The sequence below is a fragment of the Quercus lobata genome, chromosome 1, assembly GCF_001633185.2.
Source record: "Quercus lobata isolate SW786 chromosome 1, ValleyOak3.0 Primary Assembly, whole genome shotgun sequence".
In the NCBI taxonomy this organism is placed as follows: Eukaryota; Viridiplantae; Streptophyta; class Magnoliopsida; order Fagales; family Fagaceae; genus Quercus; species Quercus lobata.
Genome location: NC_044904.1, coordinates 3,173,225 through 3,200,011, shown reverse-complemented (window position 1 = coordinate 3,200,011; position 26,787 = coordinate 3,173,225). Strand labels below are relative to the sequence as shown.

At 33.9% G+C, this 26,787-nt stretch overlaps 1 non-coding gene across 1 annotated transcript; it reads right to left on the bottom strand.

The window, feature by feature from the left end:
* Positions 1 to 9,889: 9,889 nt before the first annotated feature.
* Positions 9,890 to 9,963, bottom strand: TRNAN-GUU. The gene has a single exon. It is a non-coding gene; the product is annotated as a tRNA-Asn (tRNA).
* Between the last annotated feature and the right edge of the window lie 16,824 nt (positions 9,964 to 26,787).

The window sequence follows — 26,787 nt, the reverse complement described above, 5'->3', positions numbered from 1 at the left end:
AGAGCAGGATTACCCACCTACCGCATCCTCATCTGACCCTCTAGGACCTCCGGTTGGGATTGACACTGTAGAGCCACATACTGATGTACCGGACGAGCATCCCCCTCATGAGCCCTCACCCCCACGAGGTAGACCGCAACGCAGTAGAAGAGCACCCACTTGTGGGACAGGTGGACACAAAATAGGACACTGAGGCCCTGCTATGGTATGATAACTTTAATTTGAATGTAATAATATAATTTCTACTTCACTTTATTCTTACCATTATATCGAATATTGATTGCATGCATCTAATGGAATTTGCAACACGATGATGACCCTAAGGTTGATGCCCCGCAGCCTCCTCCCCCACCCAAACATTACACGAGGGCTAAAAAATACAAAATTGGTGAACCTTGAGTAAGTGCTAAAGTCATGGAATTGTACCATAATATTGACTTCTCAATATGCATTGCTGCGTTCTTTACCTTAGCTCACATCTAGTGACTCTCTTCCTCTTTTCCTTAGCTCTCTTACCTTGTAATTAATGTTTTTTGTTTTTGTTCTCTGCTTTTCTTTTTTGTACTTGTGTTATGCTGGTGCTATTTGGCATCTAGTAGTTTTTTGAATATATTTTTTCTTACCTATCAAAAAAAAATAATGTTGACTTATAGAGGTTTGAAAATAATATGAAATCGAATGTTGCTGGATGCATGTAACATTAGGAGTTGTACTTGGAAGTGATCCAACTTAGCTTTCTTGGAAAATACTGGGAAGGTAGAAAGAAACTAGCTGCTTCCCACAGTTGGGTGGCTGACTCCAAGATGTGGTATTATGTTATTAGGGAAGCTTTACTTTTGGTTTTGAGGGAAAGCTTTTACTCTATGTCTCCGCGTTTAACTAATTGTTCTGAAGGGGTGAAATTGCTATTTGGGATTTGAGCGAACTGCTGGAGATTAGAACTTGTGATAGCTGATATTGGGATCCTGCAAACATGGTTACCACTGTGCTAGTTGAGACCCATTAGTAAATTGGGTTTGGTAAGGTCAGGCGGTTAGCATTAAAGGCTTCTAGTTGTACTTCATATCTTTTGATTTATGCAAATGCCTTCGTTAGGTATCACGCGGCCAATCGCATCTCTGAGGCATTGTAAAAACCACCTCCAACTAGACCCTGACTCAGAATCCACAATAGCAAAGACAAGAGGGAATATCTTGTTGTTAGCGTCGGTTGCCATTGCAACCAACAACTTTCCTTGATATTTACCATACAGATGGGTCCCATCAATACTGATAACCGACTTGCAATATTTGAATCCATCAATGCTTGGACCGAATGACCAAAACACATAATTCAAAAATACTGTGTCATCTTCACCAGTGGATGTGGTACGATAGAACACCTGCGTAGTCGGATCCTGATCAATATATGCCATTAGCAACTTTTGCAACCTTTGATAAAACTCTTCCCAATTCCCAAACATCTTCCCAATCGCCTTTTGTTTCGCATCCCACACCTTGTAGTAAGAAGGCTTTTGTCCCTCATATTTCGACTCTATCATAGATCTGAGATGCTTAATTGGGGTAGTGTGATCCTCACATAACTTCTTAAGGATGTCATTTGCAATAAATTTACAACTCATCATTCTACCATCATTTCGCACCCCAGTCCATATACACGTGTGAGGACCCTTGTACACGGTGACCATCCATAGATTGTGGAACTTGGGCTTCATGACTACGCAAACATACCACGTGCATGACTCATCAACGCATTTCGCACAAAGTTTTGTCGTGGTTGACCTACTGATCATAAAATGTTTGTTTTCCTTGAGGGCACACTTTGTTAATACGCGTTGCACCTCCATTTTATTGGCAAAAGTCAAGCCTTTGCACAAATTCATCCCCTCTCTCCAACTAGACAAAATGGTGTCTCAATATGTGAAGGATCAACCAAATTTTCCCAAGTATTTTCAGAAAATGACAAGGTAGGTGGTGAGTACACAGGGATTGTGTCTGTAATGTTTTGGACACTAAGAACATTGTATGCATCAGGTTGACTACCGTCTAATGTCTCATCGTCATCAATGTCCCTCTCAAAGTCCCTAAAGTCCCCTTGTTCAATCATGTCTTCAATCTCATCTTTATCGCCAAAATCTTCACCGTTAATGGCAATATTTTCATCAACATAGTCATTATCCTCATCCTCATCCTCATCATCATAATCATCATCATTCTCATCATCATCCTCATCCTCATCATCATCATCATCATCATCGACATGAACATCTTCATCGGCATGAACATCAGCATGCTCTACATGTGTAAAATACTGGTATTGAGCATCTGGAACTGTAACTTGTAAACTTGTTTGTGTTTGTTGGATTTCCTCAATACCAACTTTTGCACGTGGCTCCAACTGTATGTACAACTCAATGTTAGTTACTTCAGGTATTCTCTCCAACTTGTCAAACATGATCTTCACATGTTTGTCTGCTTCTATCGCCATGTACTTGTAATTAATCCGGTGCTTCAGGATTTCATTTGGCATGCGATAAGTAATGTGTATGTTGTGTACAGCGGGTGCTTCAGGATTTCATTTGGCATGCGATAAGTAATGTGTATGTTGTGTACAGCGGGTTCTCACACAACTCTTCCATAACCATCATCTTCAATTCGTCAAGGGTCTTCAACCTACGATCAATTTGGGTATAATAGGTCTTTATACCCGGCCCTTCAAATGGCAATCCCTTGTTCGCATTGGCATTCTTTAACGGACCACCGTGGTATATGATTATATCAATTTCAGGCATTGTGAACCTGTTACAGTCAAGTTACTATGTTAGTTAACAAACATTTTCAAGTTCCCTGATCTAAAACAAATTTTTTAGTAGGTCTTTAACTTTCTAATAAAAAGATGCGGCCGAGAAACTTTTATAAGTTGCTTTTCATCATACATACAAACTGAACATTTTTTCGTGCCATTTCTTAGTGTAGTACGACTATATTTAACAATTGAACATATACAAATCCATCTATCCTTCCTATATACAAGAGGCTAATTACAGCAACATGGTATGAGAGGTAAACACATGTAAAGCAAAAGATAATTGCAAACGCAATTTTTTTTAACACATACAAAATTGCAAAAGATAATGGGGGACTAAATAATTGCAAAAGATATATCATATAATTTTATAACACAAACACAACCACATTTGTTGGTAACACATACAAACCCCTCCCCCCCAAACAAAAAAGAATCGAGACCTTTTCAGTATTTGCAACATATTTTATGCTTAAGACATTAGTATCAACTGAAATCCCAATCAACTATTTTATTAGATTCCAAGACTACCTTTAATAACCACATCAGAGTGGACCTTTTAGCCTAATGAATACACGATACACACTCATTACAAATTAAATCTGCTTCAACATTGTGACTGTTCTCAACAAAAGCCCCTTCAAAAATGAATAAGAGAACCTCTGCTCCATAATATTTTGTTCACACATACACATCTATATTAACCTATACTAATCTATACTAACCTATACACATCTATACACATCTAACCTATATTAACCTGTACTAACCTATACACATCTAAACTCAATCTGCTACACCACTATAAAAAGTTTTAGGGACTTTAAAGGTTTCACTGGAAAAAAAAAAATGTAAACGTCCACATGATTTACCTATAACAAAATCAATGGTTCTTAAGTTTGCATCTTGTACAGAGGCAGACAATTCCTAAATAAAGGAACTGTCATGTTCTAGTGCTACGTTTACCATTTACTAAACTGAAAAGGGGCAACTCAAGCAGTTAAAATTACATTAATGTCTCTAGCACCGTGTCAGAAAGCAAAATGAAGGAAATATTAGGCAGCCCTTAAAGTACTTCTTAGTAACTACACAAATAATCCTCTCCAAGTTATTTTTTTACTATATTCTGAGATGTTCACAATTTCCAGGCATGGCAAACAACACAGTCAACTCCAAAGCAAGACTTACATCCTAGCATCCACACCTAAATCCCCTGAGATATCTGCATACTCATGTCCTGCTAGTCTTTTGTATGCATTATTTCAAGAAGAAGTTTTGTAACTTCAACAATTACTATAACCATGTGCCCATTTTATGTCTTTTAACAATAAATTCAAACAATCCACTAGCTCCTTCAAGATAAAGTGGTGACTCCACAATCAAGCAACACTCCACATATCAGATAACAAGGGAAACGTACATTGCTATGAATCTTTCATAAAATTTTCTAACCTACAAGAATTTGGTGAATCTAATTCATGAAAGATTCATTCTCTTTAAAATTGGCAGATTTGATCAAGAAGAATTAATGCAGGGAAACACCTCAAAAAGGATAAAGTCAATGAGAACAGAATTTTTTCTATTTCACCAAAATGGCTAATGCAAAAACATATTTTTATCAAGATGGTTAAGATTAATCACATGAATTAGTAATAAATCAAAGAAAATATAACAAATATTATATAGCTCAAATGACATGCAAGCCAATAAAAACACGGAATTGAAATCAACAACAATGGGATACTACAAGAAGAACATCTTATATTAGGAAAAAACATGGAGTCATTGGAAAACCCATAAAGTCATTGGGAAGTTCTCTTAGTGGCAAAACCCATACACAACTAATACCCAACTACAATAACAATCAAATCAAAAAACCCATACCTGAAATATGAAATTCTTGAGAGGGAAGAGCAGTGAGAGAGGCAATGTGGTGAGTGAGAGTGAGAGTTAGTGAGGCTGAGTGTATGGGTGAGAGTTAGTGAGGCTGAGTGTATGGGTGAGAGCTGAGGATGCTCAGTTTTTGGGTGAGAGTTTGAAGATACTGAGTGTGGACTGAATAATATAGTCCAAGGAACACGTTCTGAAAACTACTGCTATCTGTTTTTGAGTGTGGACGGAACGGATTAGTAAAATAGTTCCACCAGAACTCGAGTCTTATAGACTCGAGTTCTGTTCAAAGTTTATTTAGAACACCGTTTGGATAAGTAAATCTCGAGTCTTATAGACTCGGTTTGTGCCAGGCAAAACTCGAGTCTATAAGACTCGAGATCTGTTGAAATTATTATTATTCCTCTAATTGAACCTCGAGTCTTATAGACTCGGTTTGTGCCAGGCAAAACTCGAGTCTTAAAGACTTGAGATCCGCGTGGCAATTTTTGCCACCTCAGCAGTGCAGAACAAATGGAAAGTGATTGTATAAAAGTCGGTTTTTAAGTTGAATCTCGAGTTTCAAAAACTCGAGATGTTAGTTTTCTTAATTGTTTGAAAACGTGCCTAACTTACTATTTTGAATGGCTGAAGGAATCTGATATGCACAATACCTCCTTCTTTCTGCTTCTCCTTTTCTCTAATTTCATCAAATAGCTTCCAAGAACCAAACTGAACTCCTCTCAAATTTGTTATCCAACCTCATGCATGCCAATTAAAAATCATTAAGAGTAAGTTAATTTTTTCTTAATTTCACCCAAAATCAACTCCTCTCTCTCTCTCTCTCTCTCTCTCTCTCTCTCTCTCTCTCTACGCGCGCGTGTGTGTGTAACCCTAAAACCAAATTGGAAGTGAGATTAGATGTTGAGATTTAAGAGTGAGATTGGTAGTGGAGGTTCTTATCCTTCTGTGTATATTTTGTTGTATTTTCTACTGTTCTTTTGTGTATGTTCTTTTGCCAATAATTTTCTTTGCATGTCATTCTCTGTCTATTTTGTGGTTGGTTGCTTAAAATTTGGAGAAAAGGAAAGGAAAGAAGAACCACTACTACCGGCACAGTGGAATTCTTTTTTTGGGCTTCTTGCAATTGACAAGCAGGGAGCACAAAGTGTAGAGAAATTCTTCTCCAGCTCCATGACAGTATTTTTTTGGGTAGAGATCTAGGTATTGGGATATTATAATAAAAACAAGGATAGTTTATGAATAATACTTAAAATGACCAAGGGTAACATTTCAAATCATATTTGCATTTTTGAATGGTAGTTCCAATGGTCCAATATGAAAGAAACCTTTAGGCTTAGAAACGTGTGTTTTGGGCTCCAAAAATGGAACCAAATGCTCACTAATTTTCCTGTGAATGTTAAGTTGAGACACTATTTCCTTTCATAAATTTGGGTCCAAACACACCACTCCAAATGAGTGAAATGACTAACCATGTCAACATGTTATTGCAAATGACATTAATTTGTACTTAAAGTGTCATATCAGAAAGGTGAAATTAATTTTCTTTCACAAACGACTTGACAGCCACACTCCAACTAAAGAGAATCAATTTATATTACTCCACTATACAAAATTTGTGTTTGGTATTTCTCTCTCTTTCACTCTCTCTTTAAGTTGTAGTGTAGTATTTATTGCTATTACGCTTTTATTGAGCCATATCAACAATCATATCATCCACCCATTTTCAACATTCACTCTCTTATTTTTAATTCTTTTTTTTCTTATAAACTTTCCAACTTATTGTTGTATTTTCTCTATCCCTTTATCTTACTTTTTTTTTTTTTTACTTTTCTTATTTCTCTCCTCTTACTATAAATTTACAATTTTCTTTTCTATTCTATTCATAGTTTTTTCACATACAAAAGGTTATTTCTCTCTCTCTTTTTTTTTTTTTTTTTTCTCTGCATCTCTACTTTAAGTTGATGAATTTTTGTATTACTTGGAACTCTACTTTAATAAATATGGCAATATAACGTATCTTTCTGGTAAGGTGACACAGTAAACTTACTTTGTTTGTCATTAAGTGGTATATATAATGGTTGTTGCCAACCACAGAAAGCACCTCCACAACAATCTCTGTTATATCCTTTACACTTTTGGGTCTAATCTAAATTTTCAATATGGAAGATACAACTTCTTCTATTCATATCACATTGCAGCCACAACAATTCTACTACCCCAATTAGGGATATGCTAAATCTATTGTAATAGAACGAATTGGATTGAATACAGAAGTTTGATTTGATTGAAGTGTTTGATGTATTGTACACCTTGATTAATTAAGTGGGATGTAAGAATTTTCATACATGTCACATGTGTTCTCTTTTTAAGAAATATTATGAAACAAAGGAAAAAAAAAAAAAACAAAAGGAAATTTTTTTAAATGTTCCTCTAAATTTCATCATTTTAATAAAGCACTAGGCATACCTATATGTTAGTATATGACACAATGTTTTTTTTTTTTTTTTTTTTTTTTTCAATGCCCAAGTCTCTCATTCTGGGTTGTTAACATTTCTCTTATTTATGGGTCAAAGGATCCAGTTATCCAAATCACAAAAAAAAAAAGGAATGCAAGTTTGTAAATTTTCATGATTGAAAAATCATTAAGTTGGTTTTTTAAAAGAAATGTTAATGTCACCATTTATGGATCATAGGATTCGGTTATAAAAATCACATAAAAAAGGAATGTAAGTTTGTAAAGATTGTCAATGCCCATATATAGGAGAAAATATGAGTTGGGTGCATGCATCCTATGTGAGACTAACATGTAGCCTCATATATAAAGATATTTGGTCTTAGTAGATTTCTTCTGGGAAAAAATTATGTAAACATTTTATTAATAACTATTAAAATTATATATCTTGAACCCATCATAAATATTGAATTTAATTTCCTGTTCAAAAAATTTTCAATGCATAAAATACATGTTTCTTTGACTTTGAGAATGGAAAGTTCAAATTTAAAGTTAAGGGATAAATGGTACCTCCTACAAGCCAATGTTTATGGAATTTCTTAAAGAGACACTCTTTTTCTTTTTCTTTTTTTGGAGATACACATACAATTTTTTTTAAGGAGATACATAATCTTGAAACATCCCACCGTAATTACGATTTTATGAAAGCTCAGGTATGAACAAATTTTTTTTTTTTTAAAAAGAACAGCAATCTAAGCTTTTGGGATCGAGATTAATTTTCCTGTGAATGTTAAGCTGAGACACTGTTTCATTCATAATGCTTCATTCACTCTTGCGTATTCGGTTTAAATTTGGGTCCAAAAACGCCACACCAAATTAGTGAAATAACTAACCGTGGCGGCCAAAATGGCCCATTAGCATTAATTTTTGAAATATTTAGCAACAGAGCACTGTTTCGGAAATAATTAGGGAAATACCACTTTTTCGGGCCCTATAGCGGCGTTTTCCTGCAAAATTTTTTTATAAGTCCCATAACAGGTTTAAGGGGCCCTATAGTGACGTTTTTAGGCCCTATAGCGGCGTTTTCCTGCAAAATTTTTTTATAAGTCCCATAACAGGTTCAAGGGGCCCTATAGTGGCGTTTTTAAGCCCTATAGTGGCGTTTTTAAGCCCTATAGTGACGTTTTTGGGCCCTATAGCGGCGTTTTCCTGCAAAAATTTTTTATAAGTCCCCATAACAGGTTCAAGGGGTCCTATAGTGGCGTTTTTTAAGCCCTATAGTGACGTTTTTGGGCCCTATAGCGGCGTTTTCGGAAAAAGTGGTACTTCCCTAATTATTTTCGAAACAGTGCTCTGTTGCTAAATATTTCAAAAATTAATGCTAATGGGCCATTTTGACCAACCGTGGCAGCATGTTACTGCAAATCCAAATGTGTGTGTGTATATAAACCAATTTTAACCATTATTAATAGAAGGATTTTACTAACATGTGTCTTAGTAAACTATTTTAAGAAATTTTTTATTAAAAAAAAGTTTATTACATTTTTTGACAATTTTTTCAATTTCCTATAAAATGTTTCCCAAAATAGATGATTAATATATGCCCTTATAGAAAATATTTAAATACAAAGATACTTCATGTGGTATCTTCAACGAATTCATACCATAACGAAGCAGCAATATATTTCTTACATATGTCACGAAATGCTAAATGGTATTATTAGATTAATTTCTTAAATTCATCATTCTTAATAACTTAATTTTTTAGAACAATAAGTAATTTATCAAATATTTTTATTTTTATAAATAAAAATTAATTTATAAGCCAAGAACCTTTAACTAAAGAGAGTCAATTTATATTACTCCATTATACAAAAATTTGTGTTTGGTATTTATTTCTATTTATATATATCTAAAAATTGAAGTGTAGCATTTATTGGTACTACGCTCTTGTTGAGCCCTATCAATAGCCACATCACCCACCCATTTTCAACATTCACTCTCTTATTTTTAATTTTTTTTTTCTTATAAAATTTCCAACTTATTGTTATACTTTCTCTAACTTTTCCCCTCCCTTTTACCTTTCCATCTCCCCACTACTATCTACCTTAATATCACTTATCCTCTATCCCTTTATCTTACTTTTTTTTTTTAAACTACCAAGAGCTTGCATAAAGAAGACAAAACACCAACCCTCCTCCTCTCAAATTCCAAGCATAATTAAGTACATACACATCCACTCAAGGTCTATGATTTAGTGAGGTTATTTACAATCAATAATTATCTTATGCATTTGACATATACACCCTCACAATATGTAAGTATATAGTTGTGTAAGATTCACATGTTGTGAGATATAAAATGCATATATCAAATACATTACGTGTTAATGCTAATACTACTAAATTATATTGTTCAAAGATTGATAATTGCTTTCATTGGTGATGAAGAATAATGGTTTGCTTGTTTCAAAATTTCCACTCAGAAATGCTAGCAGTCTAATAGCCCGAGGTGCAATGAAATATAAAGATTTTCACTAGCCGAAGTTTTTGTATTTCCTTGGAGATGTAATCTTGACAAACTTCTCCCATAATTGAATGATTTCCTTTGATCCATGCTCTATAAAAATATAAGATAATCAGGCTGTGGACATAACCTAACCAAATCGTTGAAAATGGTATGGAACAAGCGCCATGAAAGTGTGTCAACTATTTCAATTTTTTGAAAAAATTAAAATAGCGCTAGAAGGAGGGCTTGAACCTCCGACCTTGTGGTTAACAGCCACACGCTCTAACCAACTGAGCTATTCCAGCTGTTGTTGCTTGGAATGTACAAAATTATTTGAAATAGTAAATAATCGAAAGAGCTGTATCCCATGGAATTGTGTCTTTATTTTCACTTAGCTCCTTACCAAAGTTGAAACAGTGTTGCCAACTTTGCGCATTAAAGAGATGAACTAGTATATTTTACTTTGCAAATTATGAGCCTGTTAAAATTCAAAATATTGCATGTCAAAAATTGTGTAACTTAGTTGGTATTTTTAGAGTTTTAAATAAAAAATTTTAGGATTCAAAATTTCTCTTTCTTATCTTTCATTTTTTTAGGAGACAAATATAGTATTGGGCCATTGGCATTAGAAGCAGGAAACAAATAAGAGAAATGACTCGTTTTTAAATGTACATAAATCTTTATTTCAAAAGTTATTGAATCTCCATGTGTCAAACAAATTGAAATTTGAGCAAGTTTGACCACATGGGCCTAATACAATAATTGATTCAATTTAGTCTTACTGTGAAGTTATCATTTAATTAATGCTCAAACCAAGCCAAGCCCGTTAGAATCCTAATTAAAAATTAAAAAATAAATGATTTTAGTATATATTAATGTATGGCATGTGTGAAAAGTCTAGATTTTTTGGGTTATTTATGAAAACTAGAATTAACCTGTTCTTATGAAATTTGTATTCATAATCATTCTTAGAGGGATCAAGTCTCCCTAACCCAAGGTTTAAGGGATCCATGACCTCTTAAGCTAGACCAAAACGAAAGATTTGAGCTTGACAATGAAACCACTTACAAATGATCTCGTTAAGGATCTCCCTAAATGAACAAAATTACTTGGTGGCTGAGGTAACTAACATAAGTCATCTAAAGCATGTTCGGGATAAATAAATAAAAATTTGGTCGGTCTCCTATTAAAGAAAAAAAAAAAGTTGTCTCAAAGAAGTGTCAGACCCTTGATCCGTCATATTTGTATTTATTATCTTATAACCAACTGTTGATTTCAAATTCAATGCTACAAGTTAATGAAAACATTCACCCACGCCCTCAAAAACAACAACCTAAACTCATGTTCCCTCACTCAACTTGAGGGGATGATGACCAAACCCCACCAACAAAAGCCTGTAGATAACCCCCCCTCCCCCCCAACCCCCCTTGAATCGTGAAGATTTATACTTTTTTCCTAACTACAATTGTCACTCCGAATTTATCTTCTAGACCTCTTCTAAGTTCATATAATAGTATAATATTGAGATTGGAGGATTTTTTACCATCCTCATTAGTCATTCATTCCCAATGGGTCCCACATTGTGAAAGACCGATAATTTGTCACTTTTATTTGACAAGAGCCCTTATCATGATTCTTACTCTTCAACCTACCTACTTATAACCCTATTAAAATTAGATAGATAAGTTGTTTATCCATCTTATTTCTATTGTAAATCAAGTATAAAGAATAGACATCTTCCTAGGTTTAGGTGAGAGTTGTTATTTGAATGCTGATTTACAAAGAAAATAGATCTTCCTAGGTTTAGGTGAGGGTTGTTAAAAAAAAAGTTGTCCCAAAGAAGTGTCGGGCCCTCGATCCATCATATTTGTATTTAATATCTTATAACCAACTGTTGATTTCACATTCAATGCTACAAGATAGTGAAAACAACACCCTAGACTCATGTTTCCTCACTCAACTTGAGGGGATGATGAATTATTAGAACTCCTACACTTTATGGGATAGTGACCAAACCCCACCTACAAAAGCCTGTAGATAACCCCCCACCCCCTTGATTCATGAAGATTTATACATTTTTCCTAATTACAATTGTCACTCTACATTTTCTCTTCTAAACCTCTTCTGAGTTCATATAGTATTTTAATCTTCAGATCAAAGGACTTTTGACCATCCCTATTAGTCATTCATTCCCAATAGGCCCCACGTTGCTAGAGACTAATAGTTTGTCACTTTTATTTGATAATAACCCTTATCATGATTCTTACTCTTCAACCTACCTACTTATAACCCTATTAAAATTAGATAGATAAGTAGTTTATCCATCTTATTTTTATCTTAAATCAAGTATAAAGAACTTACATCTTCCTAGGTTTAGGTAAGAGTTGTTATTTGAATGTTGATTAACAAAGAATATAGATCTTCCTAGGTTTAGGCAAGGGTTTGTTAATTGGATGCTTATTAGACCTTGAGTGATAAAGGGGGAGATGGTGTTATTCTCTAGGTCCTCTTTAGTATCATTTTTTATCTAACCAACTTTGATTTATATCTCTTGTTTGGCAAATAAAGCTTTCATGACGTTGGTATGAATTAATTGTTGAAAATGAGATGTAAAATCGAATTCCCAGCTTAAAAAATGTTCAAATTAAGGACCCATGTATGACATACTTGAAACTGACTAGCTACCATTATCATCACCCATGGTATATCCTTGGCTATGAAAAGCCAAATCCAATGTGACAAATCACTCAAAGACAAGAAAAAGAGAAAATAACTTGGACCCACGAAAAGCAATGCACGAGCATGTCAATCACGTAAAGATTAAACCATTTAACCACATCTTTCTCTTTTTTTTTAATAATTTCTTGAACAAAACCTATATTTTAAGGTAAGAATATAGTAACTTCCTTGCAATTGCATAATTCATACCATAATGTCAACATGAAAGACAAACTTTATCCCCTATAGCCAAAATTTCCAAATGCCAACCCACTCAAATCTCCAAAAAGCACATCAAATCAAATACACACACACAAAAAACACTTTCACATGGCCCTCAATTTCTTCCAAATTCTTTACACACCTAACCACATTAACCATATAGTAAAAAAAAAATAAAGAAAAAGAAAAAAAAGTGAACACTACCTAACGGGATCCAATGTAAAAAGCAGAGCGTTTGTGTTCACCGAATATAGCCCCAGGTTGGGCTTGAAACGGCTCAAATCAAATGGGCCTTGGGGGAGTGAGTGGGTCCCACTTTCTACTTTTGTGCCAGCTTAGATACACTTTCGAGGCCTCACGCGCCGCACTTTGTCTGGCTATCACGAGACATGAAAATAAAAGGGCGCACACACGATTGCCACTTTCTAGGATTTCTTCCCACACGAGACAATTTGGCGGAGATGAGTATCCAATGATTGATTATTTTTTTCTTCACCTTTTTTTTGGACTCTTGCATTGGCTAGTTTAGGCAAATTTGATTAACAGTTCTTCTTGGTGGGATCACTTAATTTGCAATAATTTGATGATATATGTAATTATGATTTGTGTAACATCGCTTTTATATGTATAGATGGGTCTACAATTTTTTCTTTCATCACTCATGTTAAATATTAGTAACGAAGAGATGTGTTATATCATGTTGTGTATGCTAGAATGGATGCGGAAGAGAAAGCATAGAATAGGAACACTGAGAACACGAGGGTTACGTGGTTCAGCCTTGACGGCCTACATCCACGGAGGAATCCCTTAAGGGCTACATCTTTATTGTATGAGAGTGTAGTACAATAACTTCCTGTGTTACAATGAACCCTAACATGAGTATATATAGGTGACTAAACCCTAGACTACTAGTATAAGCAGGAATGGGCTTGAGCCTATTACATTGGGCTAATATGTCTAATATATATCTCTAACACCCTCCCTCAAACTCAAGGCGGAAGCTCGATGAAGACTTGAGTTTGGATAATCATGAGAAGATCACTTGGAGATGCCTTGAAGAATGCCTTTGAAGAAACCATAATGAAGAATGTGTCAATTGACTAATTTCGGAGCTTCAAATGAAGAAACGGAGGCCAAAATCGGAATCTACGCGAAAAACTGAGCAAGATAGGCCCTTTTGGAAATTTTGCAAAAAGTCAAAAGTCAAAGTCAACACAAAAAGTCAACAGTCAAAGTGCTCACGGGTCAGATCCGGGTGGTCCGGGTCGGGTCGGTCCGGGTCAACGACGTGGTGCTAACGAGACGACACTGCTGACGTGGCTGATGACGTGTCGCTGACGTGGACTAGGGCTGACGTGGAGGTGCTTGCGTGACTGCTGACGTGGAGTGATGACGTCATCCGATGACGTCAGATGACATCAGCAATAGTTTTCCGGCGAGTGGATGGCACGTGACATCGTTGCCGGCGCTTGGAGGAGAAGCCGGAAACTTGTGAGGCGCGTGGAGGCGCGTGTAAGCTCCGTTGAGGCCCGTAATTTCAGGTTTCGTAGATCGGCGGACGAGGAGGCCGACAGGGCGGCGCGTGAGTCCAGAAGACGATCTAGAAGTCAAGAATCTAGGCGGCGCGTGAGAGATTTTCCGGTTGCTTCTGCGGCGCGTGGAGGCGCGTGAGAGATCGTATGATTACCAGATTCTCAGGCCAAGTGGATCGGTGGACGACAAGGCCGGCTTGGCGGCGTGTGTGACTGAGATCCGAGCTGGGAGTCGAGAATCTTCGGCGGCGCGTGTGAGAGTTCCAGGAGCCATTGGTCGCGCGTGGTGGCGCGTGCGGCTGCCGTTGGAGGTCGGGTTTCTGGGTTTTGGCCGCGATATGCCGTGGAGCACGTATGTCTTGTTGGTTTCATCAGGCGAAGTCTTGATGTGCACAGATCTGATAAGTTAAGTCCTGGCTTTGCTTGAGTTTGTGGATCTTGGACACAGCACTGCGTCACGGTGGCTGCGAGATGCCATGGATTCTAGATCCAGCAGAGAAACATGTGTGACTTCAGATGGTGGTATGCACGTGAGAATCTTCTTTGCTTGCTAGAGATGTTTTGTTTGATGCCAAGAACGGAGTTTGGCTCTGATACCATGTTAAATATTATTAGCAACGAAATGAGTTATACCATGTTATATATGCTAGAATTGGATGCAGAAGATGAAGTATAGAATAGGAACACTGAGAACACGAGGGTTACGTGGTTCAGCCTTACGACCTACATCCACGGAGGAATCCCTTAAGGGCTACATCTTTATTATCTGAGAGTGTAGTACAATAACTTCCTGTGTTACAATGAACCCTAACATGAGTATATATAGGTGACTAAACCCTAGACTACTAGTATAAGCAGGAATGGGCTTGAGCCTATTACATTGGGCTAATATGTCTAATATATATCTCTAACAACTCACAATCTCAAGTCAAATTATGACAAAAATTGTTAAATTTTTGCATCCAACTTCATAATTTACTAATTTGTGCGACTATAATTGATTGATGATTCTACCTATTACTAATCATATGGATCTATTACTTTTCATCGATCTCTAATAGTTACATTAATTAACAAGTTGTAAAATTGAGTGTGCTATTAGTATTGTTGTAAGTTATGGGGCAGAAGTTGTCTCCGACAAGTTTTTCTTCTTTTTTTTTTCCTTAAAAAAAAAGCTGTGAATTTTATTAAGTGTAGTCAACGAGATCAATTTAAATTACAGCAAAAATGTATAATGAGACATATTCTGTCTATAATAAAAAAACTTATAACATAAATAGCATATCTAATAAAATTATGAGCAACAAAATTTTTTTCGTAATAAGAAAAACTAATATACGGATAGGATTCTTTAAAAAAAATTGCATCCTGCATTAAAAGACCAAAAGGAGCCAAGGAGTGAGAAACATCTTTAGGGGAGTTTATTACCAACTCTGAATCACCTTCAAAGATACTACACCCAACTCTCGAGTCTCGAGCAAACTCGAGAGCTCGTACAGCTACTTAATTGGTTAAAGTTTAAATTTTAAACTACTGATTAGAATGAAATTTTGTTAAAGTTAATTTGATTTTGACGTATAAATGGCGTAGAAGTGACGTTAAACATGGTGGGGCCTAATTGGCTCAATCAAGATAGCAATCAGCAAAATTGGACGGCTGTGATTGCACTGATTGGGAAGTGGAGCACTCAATGTGTATGAAAACTACTACCAAAGAGGTTTCAAATTTCAACTTATAGGACCTTGTGCAATAATGGGTCCCATTAATCTGTTATTGCTCTATATCATGAGGAGGACCATGGGAATTGTTGGTAGTCAACTTTCAACAGCTAAAATGTAACATCATATGATAAACGAGGTGCTAAGTCTTAAATAATAGCCGTTGATCAAGATCAGAAGGCTGTACGAGGTTGTGATGATCCTAAAGAGGAAAAAGAACAAGACCAATCAGGCAATTATTGAGACAGCCCACCAACTTTTTTGGTAGTCTGGTGGTGGAACACAGTGAGTGTGAGACCCCACAGGAGTCCCAAAAATTACAGTATATGCTGAAGTTGTTTTTATTTTGACATTAATTTTTCTGAAAAATAAATCTATTTTTAAAGAAATTTTTTTTTTAATGTTTGGTAGCGAATTTAAATTAAATTGAAAAAATATTTTTTGACTTTTCTTATTTAATTTGGGATCAGATAAAGTTATTTTTTTAAAAAATTTAGAAAAAAACAACAGTAACTCGCACCAAACTAAACAAGATAAGTTAAAAAAATAGTTTTTTTTTTTTTAATAACTATCAAATACAGAAAAGCGAGAAAAATAATTAAAAAATTAAAAAAAAAGTGTAAAATAAAAGTAAAAAGAAAGGAAGAAAAGAGTAGAAAAGTAAAAAATGGAGAGTGACATGAATAGCAAAAGGAAAGAGTTGGAGAATCTAATCGCTGACTTATACTGAGCCCTTTATATCTTTGCTTTTTCTCATGTCATGGACAAATCCATGGTAAAGTACTGTTGAAGCTCCAGTTTTCCTTGTTTGTTTATCAATTCATTTCTTCCTCCATTAAACCTAAAAGTATGTTTCTCTGTCTCACCATGGATAATGACTTATGCAATTATTTCTTCAAATCCAAGGCTGTGTTTCCCACCAAATTTTGACAAAGCACATTCTTTTTACCACTTTTTATTTTCCATATTAGTATTTGGGAAGAGAACAACCAAGTGAAATCTCATTAATGATGTTAATTTCAGATGTATATATTTAAGTTACAAATAACATAATTTTGGTTAATATTATGTCATATAATAACTTTTGAAAAAATATCGATGTGTGCGTTTAGTCAAATAATATATTTAATGAGTTATATGATTTATTTAAATAATCTACATGATTGGATTTATAAGTTATTACATAATGAGTTAGAGCTCCATTATTGTTTGGAGAAAACTTAATCCATAATTTTTATTTAACATATTTTTTGACAAATTTACTATTGAATTATATTATCTCCCAATATCCTTATTTTTAGCTTTGGAAATAGATCTAAACTATCGTTATTCTCCTCTTACATTTTATGGCCAGTAAAAAAATTTACTAAGATATCATTTTTGAGATGCAATTAGTTCTTCTTTTCTTATTCTTTTTTAAAAAATCAGAATCAAAATTATATTTTTAGTAGACTTTATAATTAGAAAAATATTTATAAATAAAAGAAACATGTCTATAATATAATTATTGTGGGGGTGAAAGACCAGGGAGCCCATACCTATATATATGTTGGGCTAAAGGCCCGCCAGGCAAGGCCGAGGACAAAGGGAACGGTCTACTGTTGAGAATGACACTCCAGACCATTCCATGGAAAAGGATAAGTATTAAGAAAGAACAGGATAAAGGAAGGCATAGAAATATCTAAGAGAAAGCTATTACTATTGTATTAAATGCTTTGCAACTAACTAAACCATGCTTTCCAACCTTTACAACCACTCCTAAAGACTTTGGGGGGGGGGGGCTGATGGGACAAGTATCAGCACTATCAATTTAAATCTACACATGGACGGTGGAAATGAGAGGAAAATAGTATAAAATAGAGGAGAAGGGAAAAAAGATGGGGGGAACAAAATCTGGAGACCAGACTTGTAAAAAGTATTACGAACAATATTTAAGAATCAACCTCCTCGAGTAAAATCTGAGAACGTCTCTCCCTAGTAAACTTATGTTATCTTTCTTTCTTTATCATCAAGACCTATTGGTCGATCATCTAATTCGCTAAGGTCCAAGTTTCCAACCTATTCTCTACAAATTCATTGTATTGGGTTCATTAGACAAAGTTGTCATACATTTTGGGCTTGGGCTCCAAATTGTGACCCTACAACTATAATAAAATAAAATTTAATAAGTAAAAAAAAAATAATAAAAAAAAAACTTGATTTATTAAAGATACTGTTGTAGCTTTTACTTATTAAACAATAGAGTCATTCGATAACCACAACCTTCACAAGGGAAGATGTATTCACATAACCAAATTAACATTAGAAATTTTCACAATAATCTTGTTTACAAAGCATAATATATAAATCAACCAACTTCTTTGCTTTAGTAATAGACCACTTCTACTAACAAAAACAAATAATTTGGATTCCATTTAGGGGTAACAAAGCTAACCCTGCACCACTGACATATCACAGCACCCCCGAGTTTCTTGACGCCATTTAAGTTCCATTCCATCATGAATTGCCATCAACAGAAAAAAATAAATAAATAAATAAATAAATCCAAAGTTTTCAAGAAAATGTTTTTGCTTTATAATATTTTAGTAGCTGTTTTTAAAAATTGAAAAATAATAATAATAATTTCATCAAACAAAAAAAAAAAAAAACCAACCAAATGCTACTTAATTACCAATTTTTTTTTTAGAAACTGAAAGCTATTTTTAAAAATAGCAGTCAAACAGGGTTAGCATTTATAAAATATCCACTGATTAGAAGTTTTTGGCATGTTTTGCCCTTTTACTTTCTTTCGTTTTAACGAACTGTTATTCGTTGCCCTTTCTTCTTTTTTGGGTAATAATTGTTCATTATTCGCTGTTCAATCATCCATGCATAGTGCAGAAATTACACATAGACAGGCAGGGTCAGCTGAAACTTGGTCCAATGGTCTGCTTTCAAAATTTTACGCACACCATTCTAGATAAATGCCCCACCATTCACTACATCTTTCCAAGACTCAATAATAAGGTAATAAATCTATAAAGTTAGCCATGAACACTTCTGTCTTGCGCCGTGTGAGATCATTTGTAAACACTATCCCCTATTTTTCATGCTGTATGCAAAGCCACGTTCACGTATACTGACAAACCAAACCCATCAAGAGCGATTCTACTATGAGACCTCTCTTATAATAGTAGTGATGAACTCACCATTTTTTAACCCACCTCTGTTCTTCTTGAACCCTACAAAAAGATAATTTAATTGAAAATTTGAGCACAACAGGAAAGGAAAATGATCTTCTCCAATTAAAATTGAGCGTTATAGATTTAAAAGTGTGTGTTGGATTAATTAAAATTGAAATGACGCGATATTATGTACATGGTAAAATTCAAAAAAATATATATAATCTTAACCTTGAAATGATTTCTCGTCATTTTAAGTGGATTGCTTGTATGCATAATATTTTGCATTGAAATTTTAGATATGGGTCCAATCTGCTATCCATTGATTTGGTTTACATCTAGAGCTTTCACGCAAGTATGATAGAAAATTTGGAGAGCTCATGATGACTACAATGAGAGGGTTCTCACTATAGCAAATTTTCCCCATAGGTGCCCATATGGCCATTTTCCTTTTGAGCTTCATGAGAATAATATGAAAATTCCAAGAGCCTTGGAAACCGAGTTAGTGGAGTTATTTGCATTCCCCACAAACATGCCCTTATCGAGCTTGGACCAAGAATTTCAACCTCACTTTAAGAAATATACATTAAATATAACACCAAATTAGAAAAGTTAAAAAAAAAAAAGTTTTTAAAAAAATATCCACTAATGTTGAACCACAAAAAGCTACAATCTCGCCTTTATATACGACCCATAATGTCCCCTCAATCCTATACTCAAAACACTCTTTCGAGCCTCTCTCTTGCTAGCTATCTAGGCAGCTTAGCTAGTAGCACTTCAATTTTTCAGCTCATTTTTTCTAAACATTTTTGTTTTAGGTTTTTTGTAAACTAAGCAGAGACATCAAGATGAGTAATATCCAATGGCAGTGCTTCATGAATTGGGGCGGTGGTGACGACGAAGGAAGTGATGGTGGTGGTGGCAACAAGGTGAAAAAATGGTTCTTTTGTAAATATGAGTGAAAGCTGATGGCAAAAGAACAACAAAAACAAAAGCTTTGCAATTGCACTCTCCTGAGTTTCTAGCCTGAGTGACTGAAAAAGGGCAGAATTGGGAGAGCGTTATTGTTGCATCGCGGGGAATTGAGGGTAGCGGTCCGAATTTACCTTTTAACTTTAGGTCTAATTGTGTTTTTTTACTCTTTTTTTGCCTTGTTTAACCTTGGTTTATTGTGCTTTTTACGTCTTTGCCATTACTCTTTTTTTTTTTTTTTTCTTTGGGTTGGAACAACATGGGATGTAAGAGATGCATACGAAGTAGCTTGTTTGTTTGCTAAGGTTTGGGACTAGATTGTGGGTTTGGGATTTAAGTATTTGAGGAATGTAATAGTTTGTAATGCTGCTGGGCATGCATCGCTTACACCTTTCATGTATTTTCCTTTTTATCATGAAATGAAATGAAGATATGATAGAATGAATGACTTTATTTTCCTTTCTTTTTTCTTCCTTGTCTCTATGATCTATTCTCTTTCTCTTGCTCGAGGCAAAGTGTGCACTCTAATTTGGTAAAGTTTTGCAGCAAGCAAAATCCGATGCTTTAATTCTTTTCTCTTCTCCACTTTTGGACTTGTTCCCCTTTTGATTTCAATCTTCAATTGGTTGAACAGAAAAGGAGAAAAAGAAAGAAGAAGAAAGGATAACTTGAATTCCAATAAAGGAATATAATTTTTAACACGTTTTATATGATTAATCGTTTGAAGGCGATTAAAAAAGTATCTCTTGTTACAAGAATATTGAGTCAGTTCATATAATAAATTAATAAGTAAATAACATGTGGGGGTTAGTAGGACCAACTCCAATAAAAGATTATAAGTTCATATTTTTAAGAATCAAAAAAAGTATAAAATAGCATGATATAACATTAACTTATTGGATTATTAACATGACTGACTTAGTACGTTTGTAATAAAAATACATTCTTTGACTGATGACCCCTGAGTATTATGGATCCAACTATTGAAGTTAAAGGACTGCCACTGCTGTCGGCTTCTATATATACTTTCAAGAGTCAGTTTTGTATTTTTCATTATTATTTTTGTGCTGTAAGTGTAAGGTACTTTCCTGTGTTGTGCTTGTGCCTCTAGTTGTTGAATTGGTAATTTTATTTATAAGATTGACAAATAAGGAAAACAAAAAAAGAAAGCATATGGTATTAATATATATATATATATATATATATATATTAAACTTGCTACAGCAACGGTTTCAGAACACATTAGTGAGGGATTTAATTGGGTGGAGAGGGTGGTTTTTTTTTTTTTTTTTTTTTTTTTTTTTTGGGGTGGCATGAGAACTACAATTTTACAAAATGACGATCCATTATTTCTATCGGAACTAAAAGTGAACATTTTTCCTTTTTCCAAAAAGCAGAAAAAAAGGTTACTTTTCTAGAACATGAAGGGCACTAGCAGCAGCAAGAGCACCAGACATTACTCATGACCTTCCTAAATTTTATAACGATACTTAATCATCACCTTATGATAAAAAACTGATTGAAGAAGGTAGTTGTTAGAAGGTTGTAACAAACATGGTATGCCTTTTCATATATATAAAACAGTTATGAATAACTATTTAACCTAAAAACTTAAGAATTAAGATTATGAGCCTCTCTGTGTGTTTGTTTTCAAAAGAAAAAAAAGGGTAATTCTCCCGCAATACTTAAGAAAGTGTGTTATGCTTATGTGTAGTATAACTTACCATTCTTTCCCTTAAAAGTTATCATATTTTTTTAGTGAAGTTGTGGTGTGCCTTTGTGTTAGAACCCATTTCCCTCTCTCTTATGTGTGTAGGTTTGTTTCTCAAAAAAAAAAAAAAAAAAAGATTATGAGCTTGAGTCTAGTTATGTTATATATAGTTATATTTTAATTTCTTTACTCTCTTTTTTTCACGTGAGACTTTAATTCACACATGAATACACAACAATTTAAACAGAATTACATGAAAGCAGGAAATTCACACTTGATCCTAAGCTAGCTTTTTAAACTAATAGATTTTACATAATTCAAGAGATTTGAGGTCCTCTTTTCCTTGGGCAGAAGAGAAACAGAAGAAAGATTTGTGGGTTGTGGCTCACTATTACACTCTAATTAATGTGGATATTAGTAATTGGGCTCTAAATTGTTTCAGTGCCTTAAAGGTAGACATTTTCATGTCACACTCAGTGGATTGAATTATATTATCATAAACCTTTTGTTACATAGCCCAAAGATACAATCAGATATTAAAATTCTATAGCTTGTCAAGAAAATAAATAAAATAAAATTCTGGAGCCCTTTTCACCACACTGGGAACCAATCAAAAGGGAAGCCACGAAACAAGGACCTTAGGGTCCAGTGACCAACCTACTGGGTTTGCTCCATTGGCGTAGGGCCCAGCTTGAGAAAAGGAACAGCCTGACTGAGAGGCAGCCCAGGCCCATAAATCAATAACAGACTCAATCTCTCTATTGACTACTGACTAGGCTAAGAATATCATTGACAGGGTCCAACAACGGAGAGACTTCATTCTGGGAGAAGTCAGTAATCTTATTGGAGAGCTAGGAGCTGGCTGGACTTTACTGTAAAACACTTCCTAATTTTAGCAAAGTTCAATTACTTTTTAGTTTTATTTGTTAACTATCTCAAAGAGAGAGAGAGGATTCAAATCTTAACTTTAGCAAAGTTCAATTACCTTTTAGTTTTATTTGTTGTGACTACCACCTCCTGAAAGAGAGAGAGGATTTTGTTGTGACTACCCCCTCCCTAGAGAGAGAGAGAGGATTCAAACCTTAATTTCAGCAAAGTTCAATTACTTTTTAGTTTTTTTTGTTGTAACTACCACCTCCCGAGAGAGAGAGAGGATTCGAACCTTAGATGTCATGGACATACTAAAAGTTGTTATCCTGTTGAGCTACAAACCTACAACGATTTTGGCTATTAATCATTGCCTTTAAAGTCTACTTAACTATAAATTGAGAAAAAATAACTATTTAGTGCAGTTCAAGTCATAAGAGAGATAAGAGGGAAGATGTATATATCTAATAGATATTATTTTCTTGTTAAAGCAAAGGACTAATCTTGAACTTGAACATTAGCTTGAGGAATCAAGTCTTTGTTTTCAAATGTCAGCTTATTTTCATTGTTAGTTTAAATACAATTTTTTTTTTTTTATAAAATTATATTTGGGTAAAATCTGTTTCACCTCTTAAGTTTTTTTATTTATTTATTTATAAATAGCTCAATCTATGGAACCAAATTTTGGAAATTGGAATTGTAGGATTCCTTTCGGCCAATAGTTTTTATTTATTTATTTAACACAGCACGGCTTGTCGGATACTTGGGCTTAATCGAGTCAAGGCCCGAGACTACATTATTGGATTATAGCTTTGAATACCAAATTCATGGACTGTGTTTCGGGCTTAAGCCTAAAAGAAGTATTAGATATTAGAGGCCCAACTAATTAACGTTTGGCCTATGAGGAGATAAAGTCCGACATCAATCATCATGTGATTCATGTCCCACAAATCATAATCAGAAAATGAGAGAGCACATTTTCCTAAAGATAAGATACAAATTCATTTTTTACCAAAAAAAAAAATACAAATTCATTATTAGTAAATAACTTTAATCTATATTTTGTGAAGAAAAACAAAGTGAGAAGGATTTCTTTATTAGAATCATCTACATTATCCCCAAAAAAAAAAATCACTTCCTAACATTTTATGAGAAAAAGAGAAGAATAAAATAAATAAATAAATAAAAAAGGTTAACATCAATATTATTGTTGACTTTCTAGCTTTTTACCTAAAAGCGTAGAAAGAAAATCTCATGGTCATGGCCTCCGACCTAATGGAATCCCTTTCCCTAAAGCAAGCAGATCACATGTTTGGCTCCTTCTATGGATTCAATCATTTTAGTTTTGATTACTCATTAGATTTTTTTGCATTATTAATTAAGATACTGCTTTATTTTCATCAAATCAAATCTTAATTAGGTAGAAATACCACTTGAACTAAAAGTTTTCCGTAATCAAACAGGTATCTTAATTTGACTGAATAGTTACATTTGGCAAAAAAATTTCATTCGCGGATTAATATTTATGATACAAGATAATCGTTCATTTAATTGATAAACTTTGCCGCCCTTAAATAAAAATAAGAGATTTGAAATCAAATCTCATCCATAAATAATCGCAAAACTCATTTGTGTTTTGATCTTTGACCTAATGGTAAAAATAAATCATCATTGCTTTATATCGTGTTCCTTTGTCTTTTTCTTTTTTTAAATCAAGAACACATCAAAACCAAAAAGAAAAAGGTCATTTCTTTTCCCGGAAGTTTCAGCCCATAGTGGACGCAATTAAAACAGTCATTTTCACAACATCATTACTTGTCCTGTTACTTAATGTAAATGTTCTCTTCGTTCTGCCATACTGTGGCAACCTCTATTGAATTTGTACCAAGACTGACTGACAGAGGAAAATGATCTAGAGTCTTCTTTTTCTTAAGGTCCAGTGATTGGGCCCATGTATTTATGAATTATCACAATCTTAGCAATTACTCTATAGATGTCTTCAAATGGTGATAATTGACTTGATAAGAGAGTAATCGAGTCATGTCCAAATCCAGCCTTGGTACTACTAGTATATGCTTCCTTCACCCACCAATTTCAAATATTAAAATAACTTGTAAATTACTTGTACTATTGTCTATTGTACACCATGCCTTTTCACCTTTGTCATTTTCCCCAAATAGTATGGGTACCAATTTTGGTGGTCTAGGACTACCTATCAAGATCTGTACAATATATTTTGATGGTGGCTTATATCTTCTTTCTTCTTTGAAGTTTCATTTCTTAGATCTACTTTCATGTTGGGTTTTCACTTTTCACTATTATCCTTTGTTCTGCTTATTGAACTTACCATGACTGAACTCCAAAGTATGAGATAGGCAATGATCATGTCTTAGTCTAAAATCAAATATTAGGAATGTAGAGTGGAAGAGATAATTGCATAATTTCATTATAAAAATAAAAAATAAAACTACCTTAAGATGTGTTTTAAAGCAAGAAATGAGGTGTGATGCATATAGAAAGTCCAATCTTATATACATGTTTGTACGATCATGATATTTGGGAATTTCATATTATAAGGTGGCATTTTATGATTGGAGCATTTAACATTAATTTTGACCTAACACTTTTTTTTTTTTGGGACATAATTTTAGCTTGTTAACATCAATTTTTAGTTTATTAATCATAAATCTAATCAAAGTTGTTTACCTAAAATATACACAGGTTGCACAAATCACGAAATTGATGAATAATATTTGTCAAGGTGGCACCTAGTAATTGATGCATTATACAATATATTAGACCTAACACTCTATTTTCAGCATGTTGGCATCAATGCCTTAATAATTCATCAAAAACACGAGTTTAGCATCAATCTAGTCTTAGTCGTGGTGGACACACCACATATGTACATATGTTGGCCTAGTGATGAAGCTAGTTAATCCTACTTATTGACTTGGTCTCCCATACTTAAGTATTTAACAATATCTTAGACCTTTTTAGGTTGATTTTAACACAATAACATCAATTAATTGGTTCATCAAACATAAAATTAATCGTATTTATTAAAAGATGGCTTGGCTACAACCAATGGCTACAATTCCAATTAAAAAAAAAATTAACATTGCTATTTATTTTGAAAATCTAACCGTTAAATTGTTTGTTCTTTATATGTTTTTAATATACATGTCAAATTTCATGTCAATCAGATGTTATTTACTGTTCGATCCATAAACTTATTTTTTATATATAATTTTAGACTACAAACACTTAAAATTTAAACATTTGATTGATAACAAGCATAAGGCATAAATGATATAAGAAGAAAATGTATTCTAATGACAAAAATTCACATCTAATAAAAATATATTGATGAGTGAAGTCGTAGCCAAACTTTGTCCTTTATTAAATCAAAGTAGTTTACATACCGCCTGTATATATACTGTATGAATTATAAAACTAACAAATCACATTATTTTAAGTGGTGTCTTATAAGTAGAGTACTTAGTCGAATCACATTATTTCCAATGGTGTCTTATAATTGGAGTAATTAGTCGATAGACTAGACCTAACACTTTGTTTTCTTTCAAAACCATCTACTTCAACCCAACTTGAGCTTTTAGCATCAATTAGTTAAATCATTAAACATGAATTTTATCATCATTATCATCCTAATCCACATTCCACACAAACACTTTGAGAAACAAAAACCAACTATTGGGATAGTCAATTCAATAATCAAGTTGTCATATGATGTGATTCACCAATTTGCTTGAATTTTTCAACATCAATTTGAAAAAAAAAAATACAAAAAAAAAATGATTAAATGATCTTTTTTTCTTTCCACCTAAACTCTTTATTTTTCGGTTTTTGGGTCATGTCCCTAAAGAGATTCAAAATCTAATTTGATTCCATATGTAGCGGAGTTTGGATTGCGTTTTGAAAAACAGATTTTTGCATTTTGTTGAAAATTTGGTGGGTCCTATGTTACTGTTTTCATCATTTTTTGGTATTATTCTAAGTTTCACTGTATTATTTCAACTAACTTTTACATTTATCTACAGTACTTTCAACGATAAATTTTTAGTTTCAACAAAATAAACAATATCCAAACACATCCGTAGTGTACCAAACATCAAAATACCATTAAAGAATTGCCTTATTTCTTATCACTAAAGAAAACAGGAACCATATATTCCAATTGTAGAAAAAGTATGAATACACAGCCAAG